Raw genomic sequence first — 13825 nt, 5'->3', positions numbered from 1 at the left:
GGGAGGGCTTAGCACAGTACCCGGTACCAAATAATCGCTCACAAATTTAGCTATTATAATTGTATCTATAATTGTATTAGAAAACATGTAAGCTATGGAGCAGGAAAAAATATGTTGAAAGCAGTGTTTTAGAAAGAATCATCTTTTGGAAAGAAGTAGAAATGATTAGAAAGGACTGAGATTAAATGCAGGGAGACCAGTTATGATTTTTGGAATTTGTATGAGCTCCTATCATTCTGCCAAAAGTAAGTGTAATTTCAAAACCATATCTTCTATTTTAGTGGGATTCTGGTAACTTTCTTTAGGTTAGTTCAGTTGTCTTGCTCTTATCAGTAATGGATTCTGGCAATGAACTTCATCTTGTTAGCATACTTAGGAGCAAAAATAGATAATATATATTGAAAAGACCATGCTGTATCTCAGCAAACTCTCAATTTTTACTTACTTACTAATCACAGGTGTCTAATATACTAAGTACTGTGCTGGGTATTGTCCCCAAATTAAATAATTTCTGATATCTGAGAGTTCAAATGTTAGTGGAGAAGAAAAATATAAAAGCATATTCTTGGAAAGTGGAGGGGAATTTAATACCGTAGTTCCAAGGAGGAGTAAATGGCTGTCAGAGAAGACTTTATAGGAAGGGATAATGGGATATCCAAGAATTAATAGGAGCTTGCCAGTCATAAGTGGAAGAAAATAGTGGCATCCTTTATTGGCAATAATGGCTACCATTAACATTTGCTGAGGGCTCACTATGTGTCAGTTAGTATTCTAAGTGTTTTACAAGGATTAACTGCTAATCCTGATAATAAACCATGAAACGGTTACTATAGTTATTCCTCTTTTGTAAATGAGGAAACTAAAGCCCAGAGTTAATAAGTACCTTGCTTGTGAATACAGAGCTATGAAGCAATAAGAGGCGCATTTGAACCCAAGGAATCCAATTCTAGAGCCCAGGCTCATAATCATGCCATACTCTTTCTCTACAGCACAGACTACATTCCACTAACCTCATATCTAATTAGTGTTCTACAAACAAAAGTCGGAGAAACAGACAATCCTCCTTTCAACCTCTATATCCAGCCACCACCAGTGTGGACGGTTCCTCTAACCCTGATTTCCCACATGTTGTGAAAGCAGTGGGTATAATCTCCTTACCTCTCCCTTGGTCATGGGACAAACACATAAAAGGCCTTTGTGCCACAATCAATTAGATCTGGAACAGGATATCCATCCCTAGGAATCACCTGCTACTTCATCTATCAATGTCACCAAAAGTATTGGTGACCTGAAAGAGCAATGTCAGGCAAATAAATACTGCAAGAATTTGGGAGATGCCCAGTTTCATCAACAGTTTTCCTTTTCAAATTGGTACAAAGCAGAAGTTAGAAACTCAGTCATTCACAGCAGGGGTGTCACCTGACTAGGAGTATTGGAATGTCAGACATGAGAAGGGGACTTAAGGCAAACTATGACTTACCTTGGTTTTTATTGGGGAAGTAAACCCTCTAACAATCAAGAGATAAAAACCAATCTTTCAGACTAGTAGAATATAATTTCTGTGTTATTAAAAAATGGTCCTTTTAATTTTTCTTCCAAGGGGGTGCGCGTGTGCACACACACACACACAAGGAAAAATTTTTTTTTAAAAGATTTTATTTATTTATTTGACAGAGAGAGATCACAAGTAGGCAGAGAGGCAGGCAGAGAGAGAGGAGGAAGCAGGCTCCCCACGGAGCAGAGAGCCCGATGCGGGGCTCGATCCCAGGACCCTGAGATCATGACCTGAGCTGAAGGCAGCGGCTTAATCCACTAGCCACCCAGGCGCCCCCAAGGAAAAATTTTTTATAGCTAAATCCAAGTACAAGGACTTCCTAATATTGCACAAAACACCTGTAATATAATCTAGACTTCACAGTTATTAATATTTAGATCTATCCTAATATGGGTCTAATATCGAATTTGTTGAACTTGGACTAAAATAATCTAGTAAATTTAAACTTCAAAAATCAATTAAATGTTGCCTATTTCTAGCAATTCCATTTCCATGAGAAATACATCATTTTGTAATACACTACATGAATACACTATGTGAATAGGATACTTTATATTTTTATGTATGTTTCCAGAGTAGCAGTAAAGCATAGCGGTTATAAGAACAGATTTTTGAGAGAGAGTGACTACATTTGAATGTGAGCTCTTCCACCAGCTAGCCATACAACTCTGAACTAGTCAGTTTGCCATCCTGAGCTTCAGTGTTCCCTTCTGTCACCTGGTGAAATTGTAATCATATCAGAGAAGCCCAGATAAAGACACAGGGTTGCTTAGTGGGGAGCGGGCTATGGACATTGGGGAGGGGAAGCGAACCATAAGAGACTATGGACTCTGAAAAACAACCTGAGGGTTTTGAAGGGTCAGGGGTGGGAGGTTGGGGCAACCTGAGGGTTTTGAAGGGTCAGGGGTGGGAGGTTGGGGGAACAGGTGGTGGGTAATGGGGAGGGCACGTTTTGCATGGAGCACTGGGTGTTGTGCAAAAAGAATGAATACTGTTACGCTGAAAAAATAAATAAAATGAGAAAAAAAAAAAAAAAAAAAAAAAAAAAAATGAGGGGTTAGGTATGCCTGTTCACTGCCTTGGACTCGGTGAAAGTCTGAGATAAGGAAGGGGAATTAGGCTTGCTGTTATATTGCTCCCAGATCTAGACCTGCACTGGTGACTAAACCTTCAACATGGAAGAACTTGCTGATAATCAGAAGTTGAAGTAGGCTCTTTGAATGGTTCTGAGAATCCTGTCCTGAAGCTGTATCAGCAGGGGCTAGACAACAGCTTGTCAGAGATGCTTTAGAACCTATTCCAAAACTAGCTGGATGGGGCAGCTTCTTCTATAAACCATGGAACATAAGTAAACAGGAATAAACTGAGGCTCACAAAAATGATCTCCATGGGATCAAAGGGAAGCTCGCCAATAACAAGATAAGTGTTTCACGTATCTAACCTTGAAACTTTAATAGGCTCCCAAATGAGCATATATAGAGAGTACAAAGCATTTTATATACTGTTGTGGTTCACTGTGTCCCCAAAACTGTATAGAAATTCTAGTCCCCAGTACCCATGATTGTGACTTTAGTTTCAAATAAGGACTTTACACACATATTCAGGTTAAGATGAGGTTACACTGGATTAGGGTGGCCTCTAAGTCCAATGACTGGTGTCCTTATAAGCAGAGAAACATATGAGAAACACAGATGCAGTGGGAAGAAAGCCATATAAAGACAGAGGCAGAGACTGATATTACATAACCACAAGGCAGGGAACGCCAAGGATTGCTGGTAACCACCAGAAGCTAGAAGAGGCAAGGAAAGATTCTTCCCTAGAAGCAGCATGGCCCTGTCAGCACCTTGATTTTGGACGTCTAGCTTCCAGAACTATGAGGGAATTCATTTCTGCTATTTTAAGCCACCTAGTTTGTGGTAATTTGCTATGGCAGCCCTAAGAAACTAATACACCTGCTTTAATTTATTCTTTTTGGCAATACTATGAAAGGTATTATGATCTGCAATGATGGATAAGGAAATTAAGACTGGAGAGGTTAGGAAACTTGGCCAAGGTCCTATATTAGAAAACAGCAGGAACGGAACTCCACCCAGATCTACACGTCTCTCACTCCCATTCCGTACTCCAGGCTACTAACTCCAACAACACATACTCACCCAGAGAATATCACACACAGTCTTGAGGACATGAGTGCTATCTGAGTTATGCAACAGAGCCCCAGTTTCTACTTCAGTGTTCTCACCCATCCCAGAGGAGCCTTTTGGCTACCGTATGGAGTGAGCTAGAAGTTCTTTCTGTACCTGATTTGAGAGGGAGAGGTAAGGTCCAGGAATAAAAACAAAGTGCAGATCCACTGCGGGCTTCACACCAGTTACATGCCTGTAGTTGCTTCCTGGGCAGCCATACCTTTCCTCTCATCTTACATTTAATCAGATACAAGATATTGTATTTGCTGAATTCTGATTTATCAGACAGAAAATATAATCAGAAGTTCCGTAATGAAAACTTCCAATAAGGAGATACAAAGTAGTAGCTTGTGCAAATAAATATCACAGCTGTCAGCTTAAAAATTCAGGAAACAAGGCTGAGAGAGCAACTTGAACAATTCTGAACAATTCTGAAACCACTGCTTGTTTCCACTGAAGTCAAAGAGCTGATCTCAAGTGTCAGAACTCTTTGTTACATCTTTAAACAGATTTCTTAAACCATGCAGAGAGAAAGCAACAAAGAAAAATAGAATTATGCATTAACTTCTGAGGAAGTTTGATGAAGGCTGACAGGCCACCTCTCACACGTGGCTATCATCTGGATGCTCATCTGCTCCTTTGCCAAGAGAAGGAGCTTTTGGCATGAGAAATTTGTTGACTGGTGGTAAGCAGCTGTCAGGCAAGCCTCCAAGTGGTTACCTGCCTCACTCGAGTGGAACTTTTAAAATATTTATACATACATGCTAATAAAAACTAAAAAGTACAATGCACCCAGGTACTTTTAAAAGTCATGGAAATACTGTGTCATTATACTCAGGGAATTGCTAAACTTTATTTTTGAAAAAACAATACTTCATTAGCAGTCATGCTGAAAGAATTTATGTGTGCAGATATATAAAAATCGGATTTGTCCCTAACAGTAAATTACTAATATGGTCTCAAATCTCTAGAATGCAGTTGTGAAGAAAGATATGTGTAGAAAGAGTCACTCGGCCCCAAAAGGAACCACCTCAACTCCTAGGAGAAAGTGGGATGGTTTGCTTCAAAGGTGACTCCCCTAAGCTGGAGGTGACTTCTGCTAGGGTTCAATTTCCCCATCATTTATTGGGTAGATACCTGGTGTCTTGAAGCAGCTGGGGTTATAACGGTGATCAAACAGCAATGGTGTAGTGAGTGGGGAAAACCCCAGCTTTGGAATCAATTTCCAAACCCCAAAGTTCACAAGCTGCCCTGTCCTGGCAATTCAGCCTTAGCGTCCATTTCCTGCACATGACTGAGCACTCAGTCATCACACCAACCTTACAGGCTGTGCTGAGCATTATTCCCAGATGACACATGAATGTAAAGCACCTAGCCAGACCCTGCATGCATCAAGCTTCCTCTTTTCCTTCTCCAGCTCTCAATCCCCCCTTGATAGTAACCCAGTTTTACATGCGTCCTCCTCTACTCCCAGCACCTTGACATATCAGACACACTCCACTTAAGCAAGTCTTGGGTCCTGTCTCCTGGTCCCTGGGGCAGAAGGCTACAGGACACATCTAATTCCTTGGCCAGAGCATAAAGAGGGAGCACCTGAGAAAAAGCTGCTTGTAAGATGGTTGACATTTGTAGGTCATGTTTAAGATTTTGTGCTTTCTCATAGTAGTGACAGGAGACATGAAAGGCTTTGAACGCACTTTCATTTTCAAGGATCACTCTACCATTGGAGACTGAACTGCAGAGACAGGAGGGGACGCATGGAGACTTTTGCGATAGTTCATTCAAGAGACAGTGAGGTCCTGGGTTGAGGGAAGACGCAGGTGTCAATGGAGAGAAAAAGAATTAGACAGCTTTAAGGGAAGATTGCTCGTAAAACGTTGGACTGGGGACTGATTAGAAATGAGGCAGAGGGAGAGGGAAAAAAGCAATGGCACATCTATAATTGACAAGAGCATACAATAATATGTGGCGCATAATGGACATTAAGTAAATGTTAGCCATTATTATCCTTGTTATTATACTTACTATAACAATATGTTAAAATACACTCAAATCATACATCAGCTTGTTTTGTTGGTAGAAAATTATGAAAGGATTTTTATAGTTTTGCTTCTGAAATTCTTTGGCTAGGCATCTCGGTAAATTTATAATTGGTTATATTTTATGATAAACATCTTGTTTATTCAAGAAGTCTCACAAAAAGAGGAATCTAAACTACAGATCGTTTCCAAATGTCATGAAAATTTTATGAATAGTAATTTTAACAATTAATGAAGTTGATTTAATATTATATTCTGCAGCCATTTAATTAAACATTGATCAATGTTAGTTTTATGGTTTTCTTTGGCAGATTTCGGAGCACATCATTTGTTTCCAGGACTCAAATATTTTCAAAGGGACTTAAAATAGCTCTCAGGTCCTAAGTCATATGCCTTTTGTGACTAATTAACAGAAAAGTCTGAAATGGTGGACAACTGAGAGAGAATAAAGTGAAGCCCGGATCATAATATGCAGGATTCTGCTAAAGGGAATAATTTGGAGAAAATGATATCACGTGATCTAATTTTCCTCAACTTTTATTAACTGGCTCCCAGGCTATCTTGTCCTTAAGCTGGGGAGCTTACCAAGTATCACTGTAGTCTGACAAACACCATTTACCCTTTTCATCTAATTTATGTGTAAGTAAGGGCTTATAAAATATGCATTTTGTTAGACTGCTTAGGACTCAAAAAACCCTACATATTAAAGATTATCCTGTGAAAGCATTAAGTTTTCAAAAAGACATTAAGCACTAGCTCTATAGGATAGCACTGTTGACCACGAAAAAACATTAAAAATCATATAATTGGAAAAAGAGAAATGACTTGCCCAAGAATCATGTAGCAGCTACTGACACTGCAGGGAGGCACTTCCTGCAAGAGTCTGACTAGCTCTTACAGGTACTGATGGCTTCAAGAGCAGATGCCGGTCAGGGACTTATAGCCTAAAATCTCTTTGTCAACTCACACGGCCCTCAAAGTGCTCACACTCTTGTTCCATGTGTAAAGGGAAAGCCTTCAGAACTCACTCTGAGAACAAGCTAGAGAGCTAGAAATGATTGAAACAATATGTCAGGAAATTAGTTATTTACCATGAATTCTATTCAAGGAACTCAAATTCATTTAAGAATTTGTATGAAATGTAAAATAGTAGAAAAAAATACTCTGCCTTTTCCATCTTTTCCCACGGCAATCATTATCACTAATGGCATTTTCTCAAGGGATTCCCTTGATCATTCATCAGGAATGGCAAACTGATCCTTGATTTATAGAAAGCATAACTATTATTCTGGGAAGGTCCTACTTGGTACTGCTAGTGAAAGATATCATAAGAAGAGTGACCTCTGTCCTGATTTTCCATAGGATGACACCAGTCCTACAGTGTTGGAAAATGAAATACTTTCAATAGCATAATAAAAGAGTTCTAACTACCAGAATAATTTTTCCTTTTCCTTTCAGCTTTCACTCATTAACAGCTTACTGTGTGCCATGCACAAAACAAGATCATTTACTCTTCTCAACAATCTCAATAATTATTGTTGTATCACTTTTATAGATAAAGAACTTGAGTCTCAGAGAACTTAAAACAATGTATCCGAAGTTACAAAACCTGTAAGTTTCAGATCTTTGTCTATATGATAGCATGGTCTTGCTTTTAAGACCATTCTGTTTAACATTTGAATTACACAGAATCAGACAGTTCTTAGGCATCCCTGAAACCACCCCTGTAGTTGGTTATAAGAACCTAAACATCAAGCTAGAGTTCTGACAAGAGATCCTTAAGTCGCTGGTGTGTTGGTAGTAATCAAAGGAAAGGATATATTTTTTAAATCCTTTGAGGTTTAAATTTAAGATCAATTTCATTCTGAAAATATTGAGAGAATATCTATCAGACCAGGCACCATTCTAGATGTTTGGGATACATCAGTGAATGAAACAGACAAAATGATCTCTGCCTTCTTGGTGCTTATCTTCCTGGAAATAGTGGAGGAAACATAGATAAAAACATAATAAATAAGTAAATTAAACAGTATGTTAGGAGGTGAATAGTGATACTGTTTAAGATGAGACTATGAGGGAAGAAGCAGGGAAAATGGTTGGCCTTACAGCAAATTCCTAATGATTCCCTTAGTGGACACATCAGCAAATTACAAGTAAATTTTATGTCTGCTTTAGTGCTAAGGTCATCTGGGTGTAGGAGGGACAAGGATAGTTTTGGAAACCATTGACCAAATACTCCTTTGGAAGAAGTACTCTTAAGTACATCTCAACACTATTGAGAACCACCCTGTGGGGCTCAGGAAACCCTACAGCCCAAGAATATAATTTCAAGTACAACTCTGGCTACAACCAGCCCATCCCCATCCTCAGCTGTAAAGAAAAAACCCAAAACATGGCATCTGGGTTGGTTGGTCTCATCACCATATCTCTCCCACCAATTTCTCCTTGCTTTGAAATAATGCGGTAGGAAGAACCATTGTTCAGGGACAAGTCCAGTGCTTCTCGCAGTCTGGAGTCATTATAGTTCCTCACTCCTGGTTTTTCCCACCAAGCCAGCAACAGTGCAAGGCAGCCAGGATAAGCCCTTCCCATGTATGAAATACAGAGAAATAATGAATTGTGATTTCAGGGGAAGGAAATGGTTTCCTGCCCAAATGCACGAAACAATGCATTTGGCAAGGAACAACATCTACAAGTTATAAGGTACTTAACCATAAAATAAAAGAATGAATTAAAGCAGACAAAGTTTCATATCACATATCACAAATTATATCTTTAATTAACTTATTTTAACTAGCTTAAATTAAAATTTTATGTGCCCAGAGGCTCAAAAATACACCCACAGTACATTTCAAGAATTTTAAAAGCTGTATCTTGAAATTCTTTTTTTTCCTTTTTTTAAAAAATTTATTTATTTTTTTCAGCGTAACAGTATTCATTGTTTTTGCACAACACCCAGTGCTCCATGCAATACGTGCCCTCCCTATTACCCACCACCTGCTTCCCCCAACCTCCCACCCCCGCCCCTTCAAAACCCTCGGGTTGTTTTTCAGAGTCCATAGTCTCTTACGGTTCGCCTCCCCTTCCATTTTATTTTTTTAATCGCCTCCCCTTCCATTTTTTTTTTTAATAAACATATAATGTATTTTTATCCTCAGGGTTACAGGTCTGTGAATCACCAGGTTTACACACTTCACAGCACTCACAATAGCACATACCCTCCCCAATGTCCATAACCCCCGGAAAAGAATAAATGAAACAAGATGGGATTGGGAGGGAGACAAACCATAAATGACTCTTAATCTCACAAAACAAACTGGGGGCTGCTGGGGGGAGGTGGGGTTGAAATTCTTTTTAATGTGAATCTTCACAGTACAATGAATACCTTTTGTTTTTTAGCTTTGTTGCTTTTTTTAAATCATAGTAAAGACCACATTAATATAAAATTTACCATCTTAACCATTTTTGAGTGTACAATAGTTTTAACTATATGCACACTGTTCTGCAACAGATCTCTGCAGCGTCTTCATCTTGCAAACCTGAAACATTATACCCATTGAACAACCACTCCCTCTTTCATCCCTCCCTCCAACCTCTGGCACTACCAATTTACTTCCTAGCACTAAGAGTCTGACTACTTTAGATACCTCATTTAAGCGGAATTATGTATTTTTTGGTTTTTGTGACTGTCTTATTTCATTTAGCATCATGTCCTAAAGGTTCATCCATGTTGTAGCATTTGACAGGATTGCCTGGTTTTTAAGATTGAATCATATTCTATATTTTTATAAACAATTTTCCTACACTGTAATATAGGTTAAATGTTTAAACTTTCCACAGAAAGTTATATTTCTGTAGGAAACTTCTAATTGTCCAGCAACGTATTCTTCAGCGATATCCCACTTCACTTCCTAAACCAAAAATCCCACTCTGTGCTATTTTAAGTTTTAAAATATAAGCATTTCAAAAGAGATTTTGACATTTCCCTTTCCAGATGCCCCAAGGGTGAAAGAAGTAGGCCATATGGAATGTGGGGAGCGTAACTGAGCATCTCTTACTTGCCAACCTCCAATTAAGATGGCACATTAACTTACTAGTATTTGAATAAATTGTATTTCAACGGAGAAACACATGAAACAAAGTAATATAAATACTAACGGTGGTAGACCAAAAAAACTGAGAAAAAACCGTCTTTTCCCCTCACAGTCAAGATTTACTGAAACCAAATTTTATCAATGACTAGTTGTTTTCTTTAGAACCAGCTAGAAATGTTGATTTTACATAAATTAAGAAATTCCTGTGTTGTCATCAAATATGAACTTATCAAAATCATTATTTCAGATATTTTAAAAAGACCAGGCAAACACGGGTGGCTCAGTGGATGAAGCCGCTGCCTTCGGCTCGGGTCATGATCTCAGGGTCCTGGGATCGAGCCCTGCATCGGGCTCTCTGCTCTGCAGCGAGCCTGCTTCCTCCTCTCTCTCTGCCTGCCTCTCTGCCTGCTTGTGATCTCTCTCTCTGTCAAATAAATAAATAAAAAATCTAAAAAAAATAAAAATAAAAAAAAGACCAGGCAAACATGAATAATTGCATACATGCCTAAAGAATTCATATGAGCAGACACTAACAGTAGTGGAAGAATTAGACACTGTGGTCATGAGGTAATGTTTGGAGACTCCACCATTTGGGTTTAGAATTGCTGTATTTTTTACTCTTCTGTTCTAAAATACTTTCAACTATTTACATTTGGAGGACATTGAACACAAGTGTCAACCTGCTCCTTCATCAGCTTTCCATCAGGGCAGCTAGTAAGTAAAACCTAGGCAGAGAGAAGTACATTGTTTGATTCCTGTCTTTCTCTTCCACACTCCAGCTCTTCCCAGACAGATCATGATTTTCACTCCTGGATGAATTTTTCAACTTCTCCCTTTACCTGCAATATTCTTCTTTGCGCTGCTTTTACCAAACCCTTACTCATCACTCAGAACTCCATTCAAAATCTACCTCTTCAGGGAGCTTGACTCAACAACCTCAGAAAAAATTAGCCTCTGTTTCAGTTCTGTCCCTTTCTATTAGAATTATTGACTTGAAAATCTATCTCATTCCATCACACTAAATAATTCTTAAAAACAGGGACTATTGCCTTCCTTATTTTTTAGTTCCAGCAGTTATTACAGTATCTAGCTGATGTACGCCAAATGGTCTCACACACATACACAGATTCTGCTCATTCTTACCACACCATATCCAGTCTCTAGCTGCAGTTTATTTTACCATATGCAAGGTAGAGTAATAAATATTTACAGTAACATCTTTTGAAAGCTATACAAATATTTTGAAAATATTCGTTAATGTACATTAACTGGGAGGGGAATACTATAGGAAAAAATCTGGATCTTTCAAAATATACGTAGCTGTTGACAGTAATTATCTGACATTTGATAAATACCCCTTGGGCACGAGGCACTTACAGAAGAGTGCTCTCTTGTATATTATAGAAGTTTCCCTAGTCTTTGAGATGTAGCTATGACTAGAATGTGGAGATGACAGAAATGATAAGGCTGGTGGCATTTATTCCATTCAAGAAGTGATGTGCATCATTACTTAAAGACAGGAAAAGGCAATACTAATATAAGAAGGGTATTATGTAACAAAACTGTTTCAAATTCCAAAGGATTTCCCATGTTAACAGTTATTGCTTAATGTGGTTAAAAGAAATAGTCGAAAATAAAGAGTGCCAACCAATGAGAGCTTCCCACGTTCACAAAACTTCCACTTCTTGCAGATGCCTCAGTTTGTCTCTTTCGATCTGATACAAGTTAAACTCCTACAACAGTCTTTCCCACTTCAAATATCTTACACTAATCAGCCAGAACAAACAAAAATAAAAACATAAAAACCACCACCACTGTGACCATGACATCCCCCACCCGCAGGAAACATGAACACATTACCAGAACCATGCTTTGAAAATAAAAAGACCTCAGCTTGGAGCTGGAAAAGGGCCAAGAGAGAATGTTCTTAATACCTCTCTCTTCCCCGAAATTGAAGAGAGCACTTTGACTCACTAGCTAATTCGATACAGAAAAGCTAATAATTAGTCCAATCATTTCCTTAACTTGCAGACCAGGAGCTTGATTTCCAGCGATGGTTTGATTTTAGCAAAGTACCACTGCAACTAAACAATGTGGAATTTTCATGGAGTTCATGAAATGACATTACATCCCCTCTTCCACTTTTCTCTCCTCTGCCTTTCCTTTCTTCTTTCTTTCCTTTTGCCATGTTTGAAAGGAACCTAACCACCCTTAAGCTTGCTTTCCTGAACAAGACCATTTCTAATTTTTTTTCCTTGATAGAACTAAGTTGAAAAAAAAATAATACATTACCATGGGTGTCTCCCCCATGATTTGCCCACACTACCTCACCACCAAGGTGCAGGGATACCAGCAGTGAAGTCACACCAGAGACTGCCAACGCCCCTGAAATATCAATACAGTAAACGAGCAGGCATCAAAGGGATTCCTAAATCACACTGAGGACAGTTTTATTACCCATAAAGTAGAAAACCCACACAGAAGAGAAACTGTCCTGGCTTTACTGTTTATTGGCCAGGTGGAACTGATTAAGAATGTGAGAATCTGTGGTACCAATAATCATGGGCTTCTTGTGTTCAACATAAGAAAGGGTTTCACATAACCCAGCAACAGCACAGAGCATTAGGCATTAGTGCTCAAGAAATGCAAACTTGGAGCTATTTATACTCAGAACTGGGCTAGACAGGCCAGCTCAGGGAAAACAATATCAAGAGTGTAGAAGACAGAGAAGTGACTCTCAGAAAACGCAATTAATGCACAACAGATTACAATTCCCTTGCAAATGAATGTAAAGATTACCCCAGGTGAGTTCAGCAAAGGCTACATTGAAATGATGGGTAGCTCTTAACCAAGCCTGGCTTCATCTGAAGTCCTCGATACAAAGAAGGAGGCCCCAAACTGCATTCCCTACAGGAGATAACTTTCTTGTCCAGAGGCTGCTTTACCGGATGTGGACTGGGGAAAGATGCTGCGGAAGAGCCACAGCTTGTAGTGAGATTGGAGAGGAGAGGCAGTTTCCCTCTTCTTTCCTGGAAGAAAACAGCCCTGTTTTATGAAAATCCTGAAGTAGAAGAATCCAGAAAGACAAAACAAACACAACAGGTGGTCAATATGCATTGTGTTCTTTACTTTGCATAAGGTTCTACAGCATTGATTTGAGTGTGTTCCTAGTATATTTTACAAAGGTTTTATATTTGAAAATGATATGTACTTCTGTTACCAAAGGCATCCATTGTATAATCTAAAAACATATGTGAAGATAATGTGAAAAATATATATATGTTTATTATACAAAGCAAAGCATGACTAATGAAGACCAAAAATCACAATAAATTTCCCAGACAGCTTGATAGTTTCAACTAAATTAAGATACGAAGAGAATGAGGCAGATTTAAAGATTTAGGTAGAAATTTGCTTTTAATGAAATAATTCATCCTATAGCAGGTAAAAATTCTTACTAAGGTTCCAATTTCAAAACTCCACTAATTTCAATTGATCTTTGACTAAAGACTTTACAACTTACTTCATTAATTATAAATGATTATGAAAGAGAATCTCTAAACTCTACCCTAAATATGCAGAATATAATTTAAAATAAAAATAGCTCTCTTACTGAAAGAATTAAAGCTAAAACTTTAAAGAAAGGAAATGTGAGCACATAATATATGCAGAAAACAGCACACATGTTCATAAATCATGTACCAGTTATCAATAAAATAAATGTGGAAACACAGCAAGTACAATTAGAGCTAACAATTTGATTACTATGGTATGTCTTGTGCCAAAGGGGGAAAAAAAAAGCCAAATCTAACTGTATCAGTATGCATGAGAAACCATTCTCTCACAGTACATGTGTGATTACTTATAGTGTAATTCCTCGTGACTCTGAGTATCAAAGATCATCAAAAGAACTATAAAGCAAAGCAAGAACTTTTCAAGCATTTAAGTAGA

The sequence above is a fragment of the Meles meles genome, chromosome 7 (genome assembly GCF_922984935.1).
Source record: "Meles meles chromosome 7, mMelMel3.1 paternal haplotype, whole genome shotgun sequence".
Classification (NCBI taxonomy): domain Eukaryota; kingdom Metazoa; phylum Chordata; class Mammalia; order Carnivora; family Mustelidae; genus Meles; species Meles meles.
The sequence above is the reverse complement of the archived record's forward strand: the minus strand, read 5'-3'. Positions refer to the sequence as shown.